The 16,165-nt window shown below is 37.0% G+C and overlaps 1 pseudogene; it reads left to right on the top strand.

The window, feature by feature from the left end:
• Positions 1–1,082: 1,082 nt before the first annotated feature.
• LOC104867693 lies at positions 1,083–9,061 on the top strand (annotated as a pseudogene).
• Positions 9,062–16,165: the final 7,104 nt, after the last annotated feature.

Here is a 16,165-nt window from a genome sequence, read left to right as displayed (position 1 = left end):
AAGAAAATAAGAAAAAATTGGCTTTGTCTGCAGAGTGCCACACTCTGGGGATCCAGCACCCTTGCCCCATGATCTTCTTGATGAATCCTTAGGAGGCAAGTTTCTGCCATGTCCTTCATCTAAGAGACTAATAAACAGAAAGATTTCATAAAAGTTGAAAAGGGGTAGGGAAAAAAAAAACATTCTAAGTCCAGTAATTGTGTCTGGATTAACACTGATGCATACCAGCTTAAAAAATATTTCCTACTTTCCAATCAAAGTCCAGTGCACTAATTCTTGTAATTTTATTGTAAGGCAAGCCACAGAGTACTTATTTCTTCTTGGCACAAGGAGGTAAAGTCTTGCCAAGTTCACAAAACTCAACAGACATTTAGAGCAAGTGAATCTTATTTCTTATATTCTCCTTTATTTATGTATTTACTTTTCTAAATAATTAAAACTGGTAACCGCTTCTATTAATCATAGACCTTACACAGTTCCATTTCCAATAGTATCAATAATAGTAACCCCTACCCATTGAACACTTATTAGGTGCCAACCACTGCTACCTTATACATATTTCCTTAACCATTATGACTCCATTAGGAAAGAAACAGCACAATTATCTTCATTTTATAGCTGAAAGAGCTGATGCTTAGAAGAGGAAACTAACCTGACCAAGACCAGGCATGCAGCAAATCTTAATTTCAAAGCCACACTGCCTCTCACACGAGCAAGCCCTGACGTACATACTACATGCCATTCGAAGCATGAAAATCAAAGTAGTATCCATGTAGATATTTTTAGCTGCCTTTTCAAGAAAGCAAACAAACAAAAAACATGAATAACACTTTCATTCTAACTCACTATAATTTAACAGTGTGCTAAATTTCATCAAACCCAGGTACTTTCTTCAAAAGCCATGATGGAAACAAATAAAAGCCATCAAGGAGCAGGAAGTGGATACAGGTACTGGAGTTGAAAGAGGGACAACCTCTTACATTCATTAAAGAATAAACAAAATGGAGCCAGAAAGGCAGTACAAATGTCAGACGTATTGACTCTAATGAATTAAACACTGAACAAGGTAAAAGTTGTGTTAAATGGAGTACAAAGGTAATGGTCAGTTCGGTGCAATCATACATAAGTAAATATGATTAGTATGTAATATAACCATTTCTAATACACAAAGGAACAGAGGCATTTTCTCTAGATACCAGCAGTCCTAGTGCAAATTGTCACTTTACCTGTACGTATATCCCTGTTTTGGTAAACCTCTTCTGCACTGCTGATTGTACTATCGCCCTCTTCCAAGGTCACCCTGGGGTTAGTTCAGGTTCCTTCTCCCTCAACAATCAGACCTCATGAGTCACACATTCCCATACCCTTCCTCTACATTTATCTGGATACCAATCTGACACAGCCCCAACTTTAGCCACCAACTGTTGTCCAGGCCTCAGGCTCAGTCTTCAAAGCAATTTCTTCTCCTGATCTGTCCTCTGCCCCACAACTGGTCTACATCATATCTATCCAGAAGTTTATTTCTACATTCATGAACATGGCCTGCCAGTCAGCCCATCTCGTTCCAGGTTCTTACCTCTTCCCTTTCACAGGTTTAATTTTCTCTTATCATGACTATTCAGTCAAATTTCTCTTTTCCCTTTCCCTTGCATATGGTCACCAACCTTGTATGTCTGACACATAGGAACACACATCTGAATTTATCATGTAGATAAACTAAGAGCTACCTGCCTGTATTTGCATGTGTTCATGCTATTTTATTTAAAAATTCAGAGTCTCATGATCCAGTTGTTTCTCAGAAGTCCAACAGATGACTTTAATTTTTTTGTCTTGATTTTTGTTACTATTTAATTTCTACTAAATATTAAGAAATATTTCCTTTACTTTTTTATAGTAAGTGATAGAATCTCATTAGAATTGAGGGTTTAAATGAAATTAATTCCTTATTGTCATTTTACCAAGAGGGAGCTAGCATCCTAGACAAATTAGATTTATCTCAATCACCACAGATGATACCTTCAGGCTTTTGATCATCACCAAACTTTTAGATGACCCACTCAATTCTGCTTAACCTGATTAATGCAGGGAGAGGGAGAGGCATAAATCAGCACTGCCCATAGCATAGTGTGTCAAGAAAATGCTGGCCTACTAATTGAAGCAAGTCCTTTATTGAAGAACTTTTCATATATCCATGTATACTATGATTTTCCAGAGGGGCAATGGCGGGAACAAGAATATGCGATGCAATGTTTCCCAGACTTGGTTATAATGGATTGTTTTGTTCAAACAAACACCTGGTGCTACAGTTGCACAGAACATAGCTGTAAAAGGTTGTTAGGATTTATTGCATCTCTGCTGGTGAAGTTTGAATAACAGGCACAATCCTGACAGGGAAAAAATGCGGAGTGCTTAGCTCTCCTAAATACACACATCACCATCAACAATAACAGCTAATGTTTTTGGAGCACTTGACAAAATTTTAAAAAATATTTTAGCACATGGTAACAAGCAAGAAAGTATTAACTCTCCATTTTAAAAGGTCTCTTTGTCACTACTAACAGTGTCTTTTCCTAATTCACAAACACACACAAAAGAAACTCAATATATAGAAAGCATTAGAAGGAAATGAATTCTTCCCATAACCAGTGAACTTGGGAAAAGATCAGCCCCAAATGTGAAATGCAATTCCAGATGATACTTTGGTTTTAGCCCCATGGAAACTTGGGCAGAGAACACATCCATAACATGCCTACAGAAAAGGAGATGATACATACGTATCATTTAAAGCCAGTACACCTGTGGTAACTGTTATGCTACAATAGAAGGTTCATATAGATATTTGTTAGGTTCCTGGTAGAAAAGTCAGCAAAAGACACAATAAGGATCACGCACATTATTTGGTAGAAATGTTGATTGCTAATCCTTCTTAGAGAAAAAAAAAATGCAACATTAAGTATCAAGGATTCAGTCACTACACATCTATGAACTTGCTGTAAAAGAAATAATTAGAAATGCACATGAATGATTTTGGAGATTTGGAAAAACACAGATGTTGAAGATCTAGTACAGATGAATTGGGGTAAAGATAGCTCTGGCCATCAGAGAGGAAGGGGAGCAACTGTGGAGTTGAATTTAATGTTGGTTCTCCAAACATTTCTTGGGTTTGGCAGGCAGCATCTGTCACCTCTACCCTTATGAAACTATACAGAAAGCTTGGATTTTTTTATTTGCTTAAGTTTGATTTCATCTGAGTTAGCTGGAAAGATCAGCAGCGCTGAAGTCATCCACAGCTGAAGCTAGTGAGCTGACTGTTCCTAATTCTGACACTGACTTTTCTTAATTAGGTCCTGAGACTCTCAGACTCATGTATTTCCCTTGATGATTTGATCATTTGTACTGAGATTCCCACTGCCCATTTCTTCAGCCTGGATTCTGGCAGTTTGCAGATTTGAATCTCAAGTTCTGACCATACAATTTAAAATAATTACTATAAAAAATAAAAAGAAACTAATCTGGCCACCCTGTAAAATGAACAAGCTTCTGTTTTCCAAATCTGCTTACTTTCCAAATTCACTCAGAGATTAGAAGGCTGGCCCTAACTTTTGTGACTAGCACCTTTGCAGCTCCAACTCCTGGTTGGAATGAGAAATGCAAAACCCTAGCCCGACCCTCATTCAACAACAGTAAGGACAGTTCTAAGACAGAGCTCTCACTGGGGCAGGCTGGCCCTGGCCTTCCACCTATACCTTCCTAGTGCAACTCAATAAATCTTTATTGAGGACCTGCTAATGCAGGTCTGTGGGATGTAAAGACTAACAGATAAGAGCTGGTCCCTTCAGCCAGGAGGCTTACAATCTAGGAGAAGCAACCAACTACATACAAAAACTACCATGTAACAGAGTAAAAAAATCAAAGTACTAATAAATAAAGATTCTCGTAATGTGTAACAATATTCGTTTGGATATAGAAAATAAACTCTGCTACAGCACTTCAGAATTCAATATTACTACTAGTAGTCATAAAGATCATAACAGCAGCAGATATGTTTCATTGAGCAATTTCTACATGTCACATTTAGAGCTATTTCAGAAATCTAATCCTCATGAGTTTCTGGATTAGGTGTGATTTTCATTATTCTCAATTTACAGGTGAGAAAACCCGAGGCTTGGGAAGATGAAGTAAATTGCCGACGGCTCCAGAGCTGGTTACCAGGAGAGCTGGGACTCTTTCCAGCCCCAATTCTGAACGGCTCACTAGGCACAACACATTCCACTGTTATAAAAACTCAAAGAAATACAGACCCTTCCAGAAGTTTTCCCTTCAGAAAGAGCTCCTTGGGACAGTGCAGTTCAGGTTCACTGGGAAAATTTAAATGCATATTCCAGGTGATTCACCAGCAATAGCAAATGGCTTGTTCCAGTCCAGACTGTTTCAATTTGCAAGAACCAAATAAACGTTTAGTCATGGAGTCACAGAATAATAAAATAAAACTGAAAATGAAACCTTGGGGAAATAATATGAATCACACCTTACAACTATATTTTTTAAGTCTTCAAAAATTATTGCTCTTTATGTTCAAAAGTAACTATTGATTAACTAGGAGTGAGACATGATGTTCACTACCTTAATTTCCAAAGCAATAACTAATTTGTCAGTCCAAACAGAAAAGAGACTTTATGCTTTCTTTGTTCCTTTTTCTTATTTTTAAAAAAGAAAAGGGGAGAAATGTTGCCTGCCTTTGTACTTAAGGAAATAAAATGCAATATGTTTAAACTGTAATGCAGAATCTAGGTGTTTTTACCAGCATTATTTCAATTTTCTCCAAAAACATCTGTAAAATAAATTAGCATTTAAAAAATACTGCACAGAAAATTGTACAGTCAGACAATACAAAGCAACAGATTTATCAATTGCACCTCTCCTAGCTTCCTCAGTCTCTCCTTCTTACCTGTTCTTCATAATCTACAAAGGAGAAAATGGGGAAAGGAAATACCTCTTATCTTTTCTCAAAGATATGTTTATCTCTTCAAATCTGAATTTAGCGGGAAGATGGAAATAGAAAAACAACAGTCCCTATGCTCCATCAAAGGCAATTAGCAATACTTCTTTGAATTTTAAACACAAGGCTTTTGATTTCTCATAGGTTTCCATTTAGGCACTCTCCATTTCAATCACCATTAAATCAATCATTAGACAAATAAGTACTTCATACCAACAACCTATTTTGTGTAAAGCATTATCCCAGAGAGAAAGGGCTATAAAACTATATAAGCAATCTGTCCCTTAAAGAAGCTTCAAACCTAGAATTTATAAGAAAGTGTTCAGAGCCAGAACCAACAAAGTTAACGTGGGAGTAGAACAGGGATCAGGAGAAATTAGGGAAGGAAGAAACAATCACTGTTAAAATTTTACACACCAATTTTTCATTACAAGAAATGTGTATTACTTTTGTTTTCATTAAGCCTAGTTAGAGAGATGAGAATTTTTAAAACACAAATAAAGGGGCCTAAGTAATGAGTCAGATGACCCAAAACCTATCTGTAGGTCTGTAGGCAATTGCCTGTCACTTAAAATTTGATTCCATTAACAAGAATGCAGATGTTTACCAGGCTGAACTGTTTTCAAGAATTGTGCACTATATTCAGTCCCAGTGCCTTTTAATTCTGAACCCAGGTGACCAAGATTTCATGGGAGTGGTCTCATAATAATTATTCTGTAAAGTTCACTGACCTCCAACACTGACACTCATTTAAGCACATAATAAAAATTTCCAGCCAGTTCTGATATGTATATGGTTAGCTCCAAAATTCACACAGTGATATGTCCTTTTGATGAGCATAATTTCTTTTCTGATGGGTCAGTTTTTCTTCAAATGGGCTATTATGATGATGTTTGATTATATTCTTAAACTAAGAAAGCTGGCAAAATCTTAAAGCGTGAAATTGTTCCTACCCTTGAGCAACTATGAATCTCTTCTGCAATTACAATTTAAATTTCTTCCAAGTAACTATAAAGGTCTTATTTGTTTGTTTTGGATTTTGTTTTTTTACTTTAACATTTTTGAATTTAGTATATTCACATGTCTTGTCCTATTAGTAAGAATCATCATTAATTCAGAGCCTTTTGGTCTCCAGAAGTCCTAATCTGAAAAAAGAGTTGAGAAGATTTTGTCCACACATTTTCATTATCTAGTCATTTGACACCATTAAATTAAACTCAAATATTAATACATACTGTTTCAATTTGTTCTACCACATCCCATAAACTGGTAATAATAGTTAAGGGTAGAAGCACGTAGGTCACTAGCAACCTTGTTCATTTTCTCTAACATTTCATCCTTTATATCTGGCTTACAGAACAGTAACTCGATGATAGGAGGCTATGCCACTCACCTCCTTGACTTCATAAACTTTTGCAAGTTGTCTTCTCCCACTTTTCCTTGCATATGACTACAAGCGAACAGGGTTTACATGTTTACAAAAAACTACTCAAATTCCTTTTTGGCAAATAGTTAGGCCCTATTAGTTCATAATTACTAGACAATAATTATTTTTTTCAAACCTTTTTTTTCAAAAGTCTTTTAAGAAATGCACTTAAGAATTTAATGCACAGGTGACAATTTTAGATATGACAGAGAAGAATTGGTAGATTTGGTAGTTTAAAGGCACTTCACAAAAGGGACAGAACATACTTAGATTTTATAAAATGGCAGGATCTTAAGTAGTAGAAAGAGCATTAGTCAGCCCAGGCAAGGACTTAGAGGTTAGTAGGAAACACACTAATGCTAACTGAAACAGCCCCAAACTGGGAATAATCCAACTAACTGACTGTTAACAGGTGACTATGGAGAAAAGGAGACTCATGAATGGAACAGAAAATATCAAGGAAAATGCAGAGGCTGCTACTATATAAAGCTCACAGACAATGTGGGTGTAAAACTAGCCATAAAAAAATAGTACATATAAGGAATTCATGTATATATAGGTCAAACATGATAAATAAATCTATGGTGTCAGTAGATAGGACTGGTTATTTTGCAGGAAGTAGAGAAAAAGAGACTGGAAGGGAATCAATGAAGGTTGCTAGGGGTGATAACTTTCCATTTGTTGATTTTGGTACTGTGATTAAATCTGTGTTTACTTTAAGAAATACACTTATCTATATATTTTGTATGGTTTGTGTATTTGTCCATAGGTGTGTTATACTTTAATGATAATTTAAAGAGGAATATGAATATAAAAAGTTAAGAATAATAATGATATTTCTGAAAAGAAGTTAGGACTTCTAAATGGCACTGTCACAATGATGGATAAAAAAACCAAAGAACTAGCCAGGTGTGGTGGTGCACGCCTGTAATCGCAGCACTCAGGAGGCTGAGGCAGGAGGACTGCCTTGAGTTTGAGGCTGGCCTGGGCCACATAGTGAGTTCAAGGCCAGCCTGCACAACATAGCAAGACCTAAAAAACAAAACAAAACAAAAGAACAACAACAACAAAACACCAGTGAACTAGAGTAGAGGACTCAGAGAAGATGCATGCGTGCATGGAACCTTCTTAAAGCTTCTAGTACAAAAAGTGAATTTAGACTTCATGTAGAAAAAATGTAAACAAAAAGCATTGATCATAAAGTAGAAGTTCAAAAAACTGGATTAGAAAATTAATTTATCAAAAGTAATCTTATTGAAAAGACACTGTAAATCTGGGAGAAAATATTAGTAATATATGCCAACAAAAAACAGATATTAGGAATATTTTTAAATGGTACAAATCCATAAAAAAAAAGAAAAAGAAAAAACAGAGAGTGGGCAAAATACCTGCAGCATTTCACAGAAGAAAACATGATGAGGGCCGGGGATTTAGCTCAGAGATTTCACCACCTGCCTTGTCAGTGCAAGGTTCCAAGTTCAATCCCCGGTATCAAAAAAAAAAAAAAAGAAAGAAAAGATGGCCAATGAAAACATGAAGATACAGTAAATGCCAGTGATCAGGTAAATGTAAAATTAACCACAAAGATGTATCTTTTTAAATCCATTTGATAATTTGATTGTCAAAATAACAAGTTAAAAATATCAAGTATTAGAGAAGAGATGAACCCAAAACATTTTCTATAAATCACAGAGAATGGTGAGTGCAAGTTATTTAGAAAATAGTTTACAACTCTGGTCCCTGTGGCATGTGATTGTTTGGGTGTGAATTCCTGTATGTACAGTTTTCAGATACATTCAAGAAGAATCAGTCGAGTTTTTTTTTAAAGCAGCATAAGTACACTACTTAGATCAAAGTGCCCGGTAAAGCAAATGCTTTCAAAAAAAAGTCTCAACAATTAAAAAAATTCAAAAAGAAAAACTGATGATGAACTGGAGTTGTCAGAGAAAGAGGTCAGAAGAAGTAAAAATCAGCCAAAGTCCATGTCTTCTGAAGGACAAACAAATCATATTCACCTAAAGCAGCTAACACCCAGTAAGAGAAAAAACCTGGCAACTTCCTTCCAAAAGGGTAAGGGAGCATTTGCAAACAATGATGGAAGCAATAATAATAGCAATTTTGAGTAATAATATTAAAGAAAAAGAGCAAACTCCGCATCATCTCAGTTACCTGGAGCAAAAGTTGCTCCCACTGTGTGAAACCCTGAAAGCCATGCCCCAAAAGCTGACATATTTAACTAATGTGACAAGTCTACTGAAAGTGGAAAGAGCACAAGACAGATAATGAGGAAGGTCTGGCATTATCGCAGAAAGAAAGAGATAAAAAAGTACAGTCTGCAGAGTCAGTGACTGGGAATATTCAGAGTCTAAAAAACAAAACTGCAATTCTGGCACAGGAGAGAGAGGAAGAGGAAGAAAAGCAAAAGAGATGCTTTAACTGGATAGACATGGCATACTTTCTCTAGCAGAGCTTTCTCAGCACAGCCTGAAAGCACCAACACCGCAGAAAGGTGGTTTGATGCTGATTCCAAATCAGAATGTTCTTCAGAAAGATTTGGATGTTTTTCATAATTCATCCCAATGAAGAACATGTCAGTGTTCATCGAAGAAGCCTATAAGAAACTAAATGCCTCTTAGAGAACTTTTTAATCTTGTTTCCTATTAATTTAATGTTTATAAATTTGTTAAACTTCTAACCTACGATGTTACAAAGCCTGAAGCCTCTACAAGGTTTGCTATCCCCTAACTTGCACTTTAAATTAGCCTATGTAGGCCTATCATTAGCATCTCAGGCAGTCCTGAAAACTGTTTTTAGCAGTTACAAAATCTAGAAAATCTGTATTTATATTGCTGTACTGCAGTTACTCGCCTAAGACATAAGGCAGGAATACCTATGATCTGTGAGTTTGTGACAGCTAAATGGCACCTGTTGTTGGCACAGAGGAGTTGTGATGTTGCAACACTGTTTGTGTGAACTACCTATGTGTAGAGCTTACAGAATAAAATGGGAGTGTTTGCCGTCACTCGTTCCATAGATGAGAGCTGGCACTTTCTGTTTGGTTACAAAGAACTTGAGAAATCCCCAAGTGCCCCTACCCTTTCTTAACTCCCTAATCTTGTTCAATAGTTAAAGTTTTTCAGGTTCCTTCAACTTTGAAATTGGCAGTTTTTATTTCATTTGTTTTAAATATTTATTTTCTAATGTCATCAAAGCATACTCTTAAGAAAATTACTACAAAGAAATCTAAGCACATTTGTTCCCTTAACCAAAAAAAACCTGTTTTGAGAGGATCCAGTGCTTGCATGAGAACCAGCCACCAAAGGTAGAAAGTATTGAGAGACCAAAGAAGAAGGCAGACAGCTGGGCATGACAGCACATGCCTATATTCCCAACACTTGGGAGGCTGAGGCAGGAGGATTTCTGCAAGTTCAAGGCCAACCTGGACTACCTAGTGAGTTAAAGGCCAGCCTGAACTACGTAAGGAGACCCTGTCTCCAAAAAAAAAAAAAAAGCTTGGGACATGTGTCTTTGACAGCAGCAAGATAGGCAGATTCTTGTACAGAAACAGGAAGAAGGGGATTATATGCTAAGCCAGACAAAGTGGCCCAGAGCCAATTAGAATGTATGATAATAAGCTTTTATATATAAATACATTATTACTTAAATATATCAAAACCATTTGTAAGATATTTGTAAAAATTATTTATAAAATAAAATAGTTGCAATTTATTTTTGTGTCTAACAACAATGCAACAGAAAACAGTTTACTACTATCTTCCAAATTGGAACATTCACATATCCTATGTTCCAGCAATTCCATGGTTTAGTATATAACCACGAGAAAATCTGGAAGATCTATAATAATCAACACATACCAAAACATTCATGGACAAAGTATTTAAAATTGTAAAAACATGGGAACCATCTAAAAGTCCATTGACCAGAGGACATTATGGTATATTCACACACAGGAATATTATTCCACAATAAAAACAAACTGTAGCAACAAATCACAGTATAAATGAAACTTAGAAATATACTGTTGTGCATAAAGAAAATCCCAGAAGACTATACATTGTATTTTATATAAAGTTCAAAACAATTTAAATTTAAAAATCTAATTTTTTATTGACATGAATTTACATAAAAATTAACTGCTTCACTTCAGTTGTATGCAGTGAAAATGTATTGTTCTTATGTAGAAGCAATAACACTGTATAAAAAGGAAAGTAATGTATTGCTGCAAATAAGACTTGGAATGGCAGTATGCAGAGGCAGGTAAAGATTTGGGGCAACCAAAAGAGAAGGCCTACGTGGCTAGATAAGGGTCTGTCAAGGCCGCAGCTCTATTTATGACTGGTTAAGTTTATGGGTGCTTGTTTGTTTCATTACTGAAAATTACCAACTATTTAAACAAATTAATAAACTCTTGCCTCACATCAACAGGTGTCACCAGCAACCTCTTCCAAGTGTGGAAGGCAATTTTTACAACAGGTACTTCAAAAACAAAACTAGAAATTCCAGTTTTATTGGTAGTAATTGCATCTTTTAAATTTTATGTGAAGTAATAAAAAGCAGGGGAGGGAAAGAAATGGCTACGACAACATGGCAAAGGACCTCTGATATCAACATTATACTTGAAATAATTCATGTGGACTCCTGAAATGAAGAAACTGGTCAATTTTCTTATGGTAGGACAATTTGCCTTCTCACTGGTAGAAGAGAAACAATTACAGCTCCTGGCAGGAGCTGATAGCCCTTCTCTTACAGGAAGCCTTCTCAGATTACCCAAATTCTCTTGCTGCTCTTACAGGGCTTAGAGACTGCATCCCACAGTTAATGTTAATCCAGCTGGAGCCTAGAGAAAAGGTGTGTTTGCTAGCAGATAATACAGCGCATTGTGGTTAAAAGTTGAGGTTTAAGAATCAAAGAAAACAGTTACATACAGAATATTTTTGTTAACATATGTTAAGATTTAATACATAAAATCTACTCATCTTTATAACAATCTCAGAGGTAGGCTAAACTACTATCCCCCACTTTACAAGTAAATATAAGGCACAGAGAGGTTAAGTAACGTGACTGGGTCACCGAACTTGCTAAGTGCAGGGTTAGAATTTGAAACTAGGCAGACTGGCTGCCAAATTCATACTCTTAACCATTATGCAGCCTTGAGCTCTCAGTAACTTATTTGTTATAATTCTATCAGTTCAGCCCCATACACAGTGAAACAGTGCTTAGCATCCTGGCACAGGGTAGGAAAATTGGCTTGAGAGCAACCTGGGTTCAGATCTGGCTCAGAAGTTGATGTCTGACCAGACATGAATAAGACCATTATCTGTCTTTAGGCTCCAGTTTTCTTCTTTGTACAATGAAAGCTTAGACCTGATGGTCTTCAAAGACCTTCTAGTGCTGATGCTTCATGAGCCTGAGTTTGGGCTCATCAGGGCCAGGTCTGGTCCCTCCTGCTGCACTCAATGTCTTACATTTTTTTCTGCTTCCCATAAATCAGAGAAAAAGAACAAAGGAAAATATCCTCCTGAGAGACTAAGAGGGATCCCATGGCTGCTCTGTATGCTCTGAATAACTTATGATCATTAACCAGAGACAGCTACCTGCCACGTGAGGACAGAAAGAAACGAGACTAATGGGAGAACTGAACACACAAAATCTGGCTACATTCACATCAAAAGGGCACCTCTGAGTACTTAAAGAATTGGCAGGTCATTGCAGTAAGATGAGCCAGCTCTTTTGAGAACTGCAGACCAATATGATGTGAAGACCAGAAAGGGGGCATAAAGTGGGACAAACCTGACAAACTATGCAGCAACCAAGGCTATTTACATTTGGGAAAGTTGGGGGAAGAAACAAGAGACATGTCAGACATATTGATCTTCCAGGGCCTGCACTATGACCTGGAGGTCTATGTATCCCAATAATCCTTTTAGTAGTCGTGTGAAATTAACAGAGGACCTATAATGTGACAGTTTCTATTAGAGATTTGCTTTTAATCCTAGTTTAGAGGATAAATTCAAATTCTGGATCTTCCATCACTAGCCATGTGAACCTGGACAAGTAATTTCACCTGCTTAGGGTCCTGGTTACTTTGCCCACAAAATGAGAGGCTGAATATAGTTATGTAACAGGATTTCCAACTCAAAATTCTATTGCTCTTAAAGTTACCAAATACTTATTTTATGTTTACACAGAAAGGGATTCTCCTAGACTAATTTAATTTCTTTATATCTCAGGCCATTGTAATTCAATGGGTTCTACTGTGCTCTGCGGACAACAGTTTAATCCATTAGAAAAACAGGTGTAGCCTTGGGCTTTGGTAGCTCTTCTGGTTCTGTTCCTGATAGTGCTAGCCCATATCACCAGGTATATTGGTGCTACCCTGAATTACCACTTATGTTTGTGTGTGTTATGCCATGTAGAAAGGCATTTGGACCAGAAAGGTAGGGGCGGGGCGGGGATTTAGCTCGATTGTTCTGCTGCCTGCCTCGCAAGCGCAAGCGCAAGGACCTCAGTTCGGTCCCCGGTACCAAAAAAAAAAAAAAAAAAAAAAAGAAAGAAAGAAAAGAAAGGTACGGGAGATGGGGCTAAATTCCAATTTGCCCTCTGGCATAAACTGTGTGCCCATGAATCTCAGTCCAATCCAAATTAGTGAGGGTTTGTAGGTGCTTTTGAACCATCTATCAAAGGAAGATAATGGCAAAGAAAGTGAATCCAAGTTTGTACTATATGCACAACTAATCATTTTAACTATGCTCAAAGCATTTCCAGGACAGCATCTTTCATCTCATCAGTTTATAAGACCCTCACTATCATCAGTCCTATCTTTCATAGTCACACATCTATTGATATTCTAGTCAAGCTAGCATTAGACAGAATGCTCAAATGGACTGTTTCTAAAATCCTAAGCTAAAGCTCAAAGAATTAAGAGATCTTGCACAATGGCAGCATAAACAGAAAATGGGTGCAGCCTTTCAAAGAGGTTCCCTGGAAGAGGACACTCCTTACTGAGTTGTGTATGTCCTGGTGTGTAAGATAAATATACTTCATGACCTTCTCTCCTCCAAAGCATGGTAGCTACCAAATGTGTTTGCCAGAATCAGAATAACAAAAACTCCGAGATAAACATACTAGATTCTTAGGGCTTCTAATGTGTTGTCTTTATATGTCAATGATAACTCTTTGTCACCACTATTACTATTGATTGTATAACTCGTCTTGAGGATCCTGACTTTTCTAGCAACAAATCAGACTGACACTGGTCAACTCGAATTCTTTTTACTTCCTATTGTGATCAACAGCTATCATGGCCATTCGCTGTGGATTTCCTGGATCAGTCTCAATTTCAAATATTCTGAATAAAAAGTTCCCAATTTTTTATTTGGAAACTCTGGTCGCCACAATAATGCACTCTCCTCACAAAAATATCAGTGATGACAGAACCACACTATCATTGTGGTACCCACATTTGGTTTGTGGCCATCAAAAGGACAACCAGCTGGTGTAACCAGGGTCTGAACTATTTTCTGGGTCTCATGAAAGAAAAAGACAATGTATTTGCTATTGAACAATTTAGAACTCAAATGAACTTTTCCATGGTTCCACAAGACAATTTTTCAAGGGTAAGGAATTACTACTTGATGGAAGGTACATAATCTGGAAAAACTGAAGCCATGAGGTTTTCCAGCTGCGAAACTCCCACATGCTGGCTCTTGAGGCACATCATATGCACTATTTTTTTTTTTTTTTTTTTACTGGGGATCAAACTCGGGGCCTTGTGCTTACGAGGCAGGCGGTGGCACCACTGAGCTAAATCCCTGGCCTGCATTCATTATTTAAGTGTCACCATTTATGATTTGGTGCTAACTCTCTCTGAAGCCATACTACTCAACATGGTCTACTTACAAATTGATTCCTTAGTCCATTAAAATATAGGGATAAGATGAAGTAGGGGTCAGTGACAAAAATTATCTAATCTCAGGCTGAAAATGGGTTACTATCTCACGCCAGCACCGTAAAAAGAAAATCTAAGAATTGTGTTTAGTAAGCAGATTCGACTTGATGCTTGCAGCATTTATGAAAGGAAAATTGGCTGCCTCTAGCTCTATTTTATACCTCCAAAGTACTTTTGTGTCTCCCCAGGGTTCCTCACTCTGAATATTTAAAAGCATGGAGTAAAAAAAAAAAAAATGTTGTTCTTGTAGGGAAAGTTTATAACGCTTGCCAATTTCTTGAATCTATAACTAGTTCCAATTTTTTTCCTCCTACCTCCTGACTTTGTGAAGTAGGTGACAATTTAATCTTAATGGCATGACTATGCAAAGAAGTGCTATGGAGTTATATTTTTCATCCTCAGGTCAGTTGGTCAGAACCCTTGAAAAACAGAAAAAATTTTAAAATGAGAAAATCCTAAATGTTCCCAGGAGTTTTGAGTATTTCAGCAACATCGTAAATAGGCTATAGATTCTGACTCAGATGTGTGCAGTTTACTTTGGACTTTGTTCTTGCTTAGTTACTTATAAAACTTTTTAAATGTGTACTTCTAAATTACAGCAATTCAGTAAAAAATTCAAACCTTTGAGCCTGGCTTCCTCCCCCAGCAGGCTGAGTCATAAATCTTAGCCATTTCAATAGGCAACACTCCTCTTACATTAAGAAATAGTATTGTTCTTCATGTCTCTCATTTCATCCAAAGGTCACACACCCAGCTCACTTTAAAAAAACAAAGATCTTCAGGATCTATCCAGCTCAACATTTGCACATTTAATAAGAGAGTGAATCTCTACCAAGTTACAGGAATGAATTGCTTCAGAAACTTCCAGAGGAACTTTTGAGGAGTGGACATTAGAGGCAGCCTGGCCTAGGTTCAAGTTCTGACACTGTAACCTTGGTCATGTTACTTGTTGTTATGGTTGGGGTCTAGATGTCCCTCAAAGCTTCATGTGGTCATAGGCTTGATCTAAAGTGTGTGAAGCTGGAATTGATTTACGATGCAATGCTAGGCTCAGGGTCACTATGATAAGGGTGTGAATGCTACTCGCCCTAAGTAGTCTGAGTAAGATGAAAGGGGCAGGAGGAGACACTGTGTGTGCCATGTTGTTTCTGCTCTGCCAGGCCTGTGTGTTGTCCTTGCCTTGGAGTTGGCTGATTAGGGGCTGAAGCCTCTACGAACTGTAAGCCAAATAAAACCCTTCCCTTTTAACTTTGGGGGTCTGGTAGTTTGTCTCAGCAATGAGAGAAAAGTAACTAACACACTTTTACTGTGCACTGAGCAAGCAATGAGGACTTTATAATACCTGCCTTGTAGACAGTTGCAATGAGAATAGAAAAGAAACAGAGCCTGGCACGTGCTTGCCACAAGTAAGCAAGGGCTTGATTTTTACCTTAGTGGGGTCTTAGCAGAGGATGAAGAGCATCTCCTCTCTGCTCTTCCACTAGAATAAGTATTGAAGAGTAACAACAATGTGGAATATTTACTCAACCCAAAATCCAAGGTCAAGATTTAAATCAAGAAGTCATAATGGAATTAATGTGAAAAAATTAAAAAATGGAAACAATGTCTTTGTAAATAGGGAACTGTGGAGGGGTTAAAGGGAGGATAAGAAAATGGGGGAAAAAATACGAACCAAGATAGATTACATAAAGGTACAAGTTTCCAATGATCAATGTCATTATATTATATACCTAAAATGTACCAATAAAATTTTTTAAAAAGTCATACATAG

Source organism: Fukomys damarensis, unplaced genomic scaffold, assembly GCF_012274545.1.
Source record: "Fukomys damarensis isolate Sample0158 unplaced genomic scaffold, DMR_v1.0_HiC HiC_scaffold_20, whole genome shotgun sequence".
Taxonomy (NCBI): Eukaryota; Metazoa; Chordata; class Mammalia; order Rodentia; family Bathyergidae; genus Fukomys; species Fukomys damarensis.
Note: the sequence above shows the minus strand (reverse complement) of the source record. Positions and strands in the feature narration are given on the sequence as shown.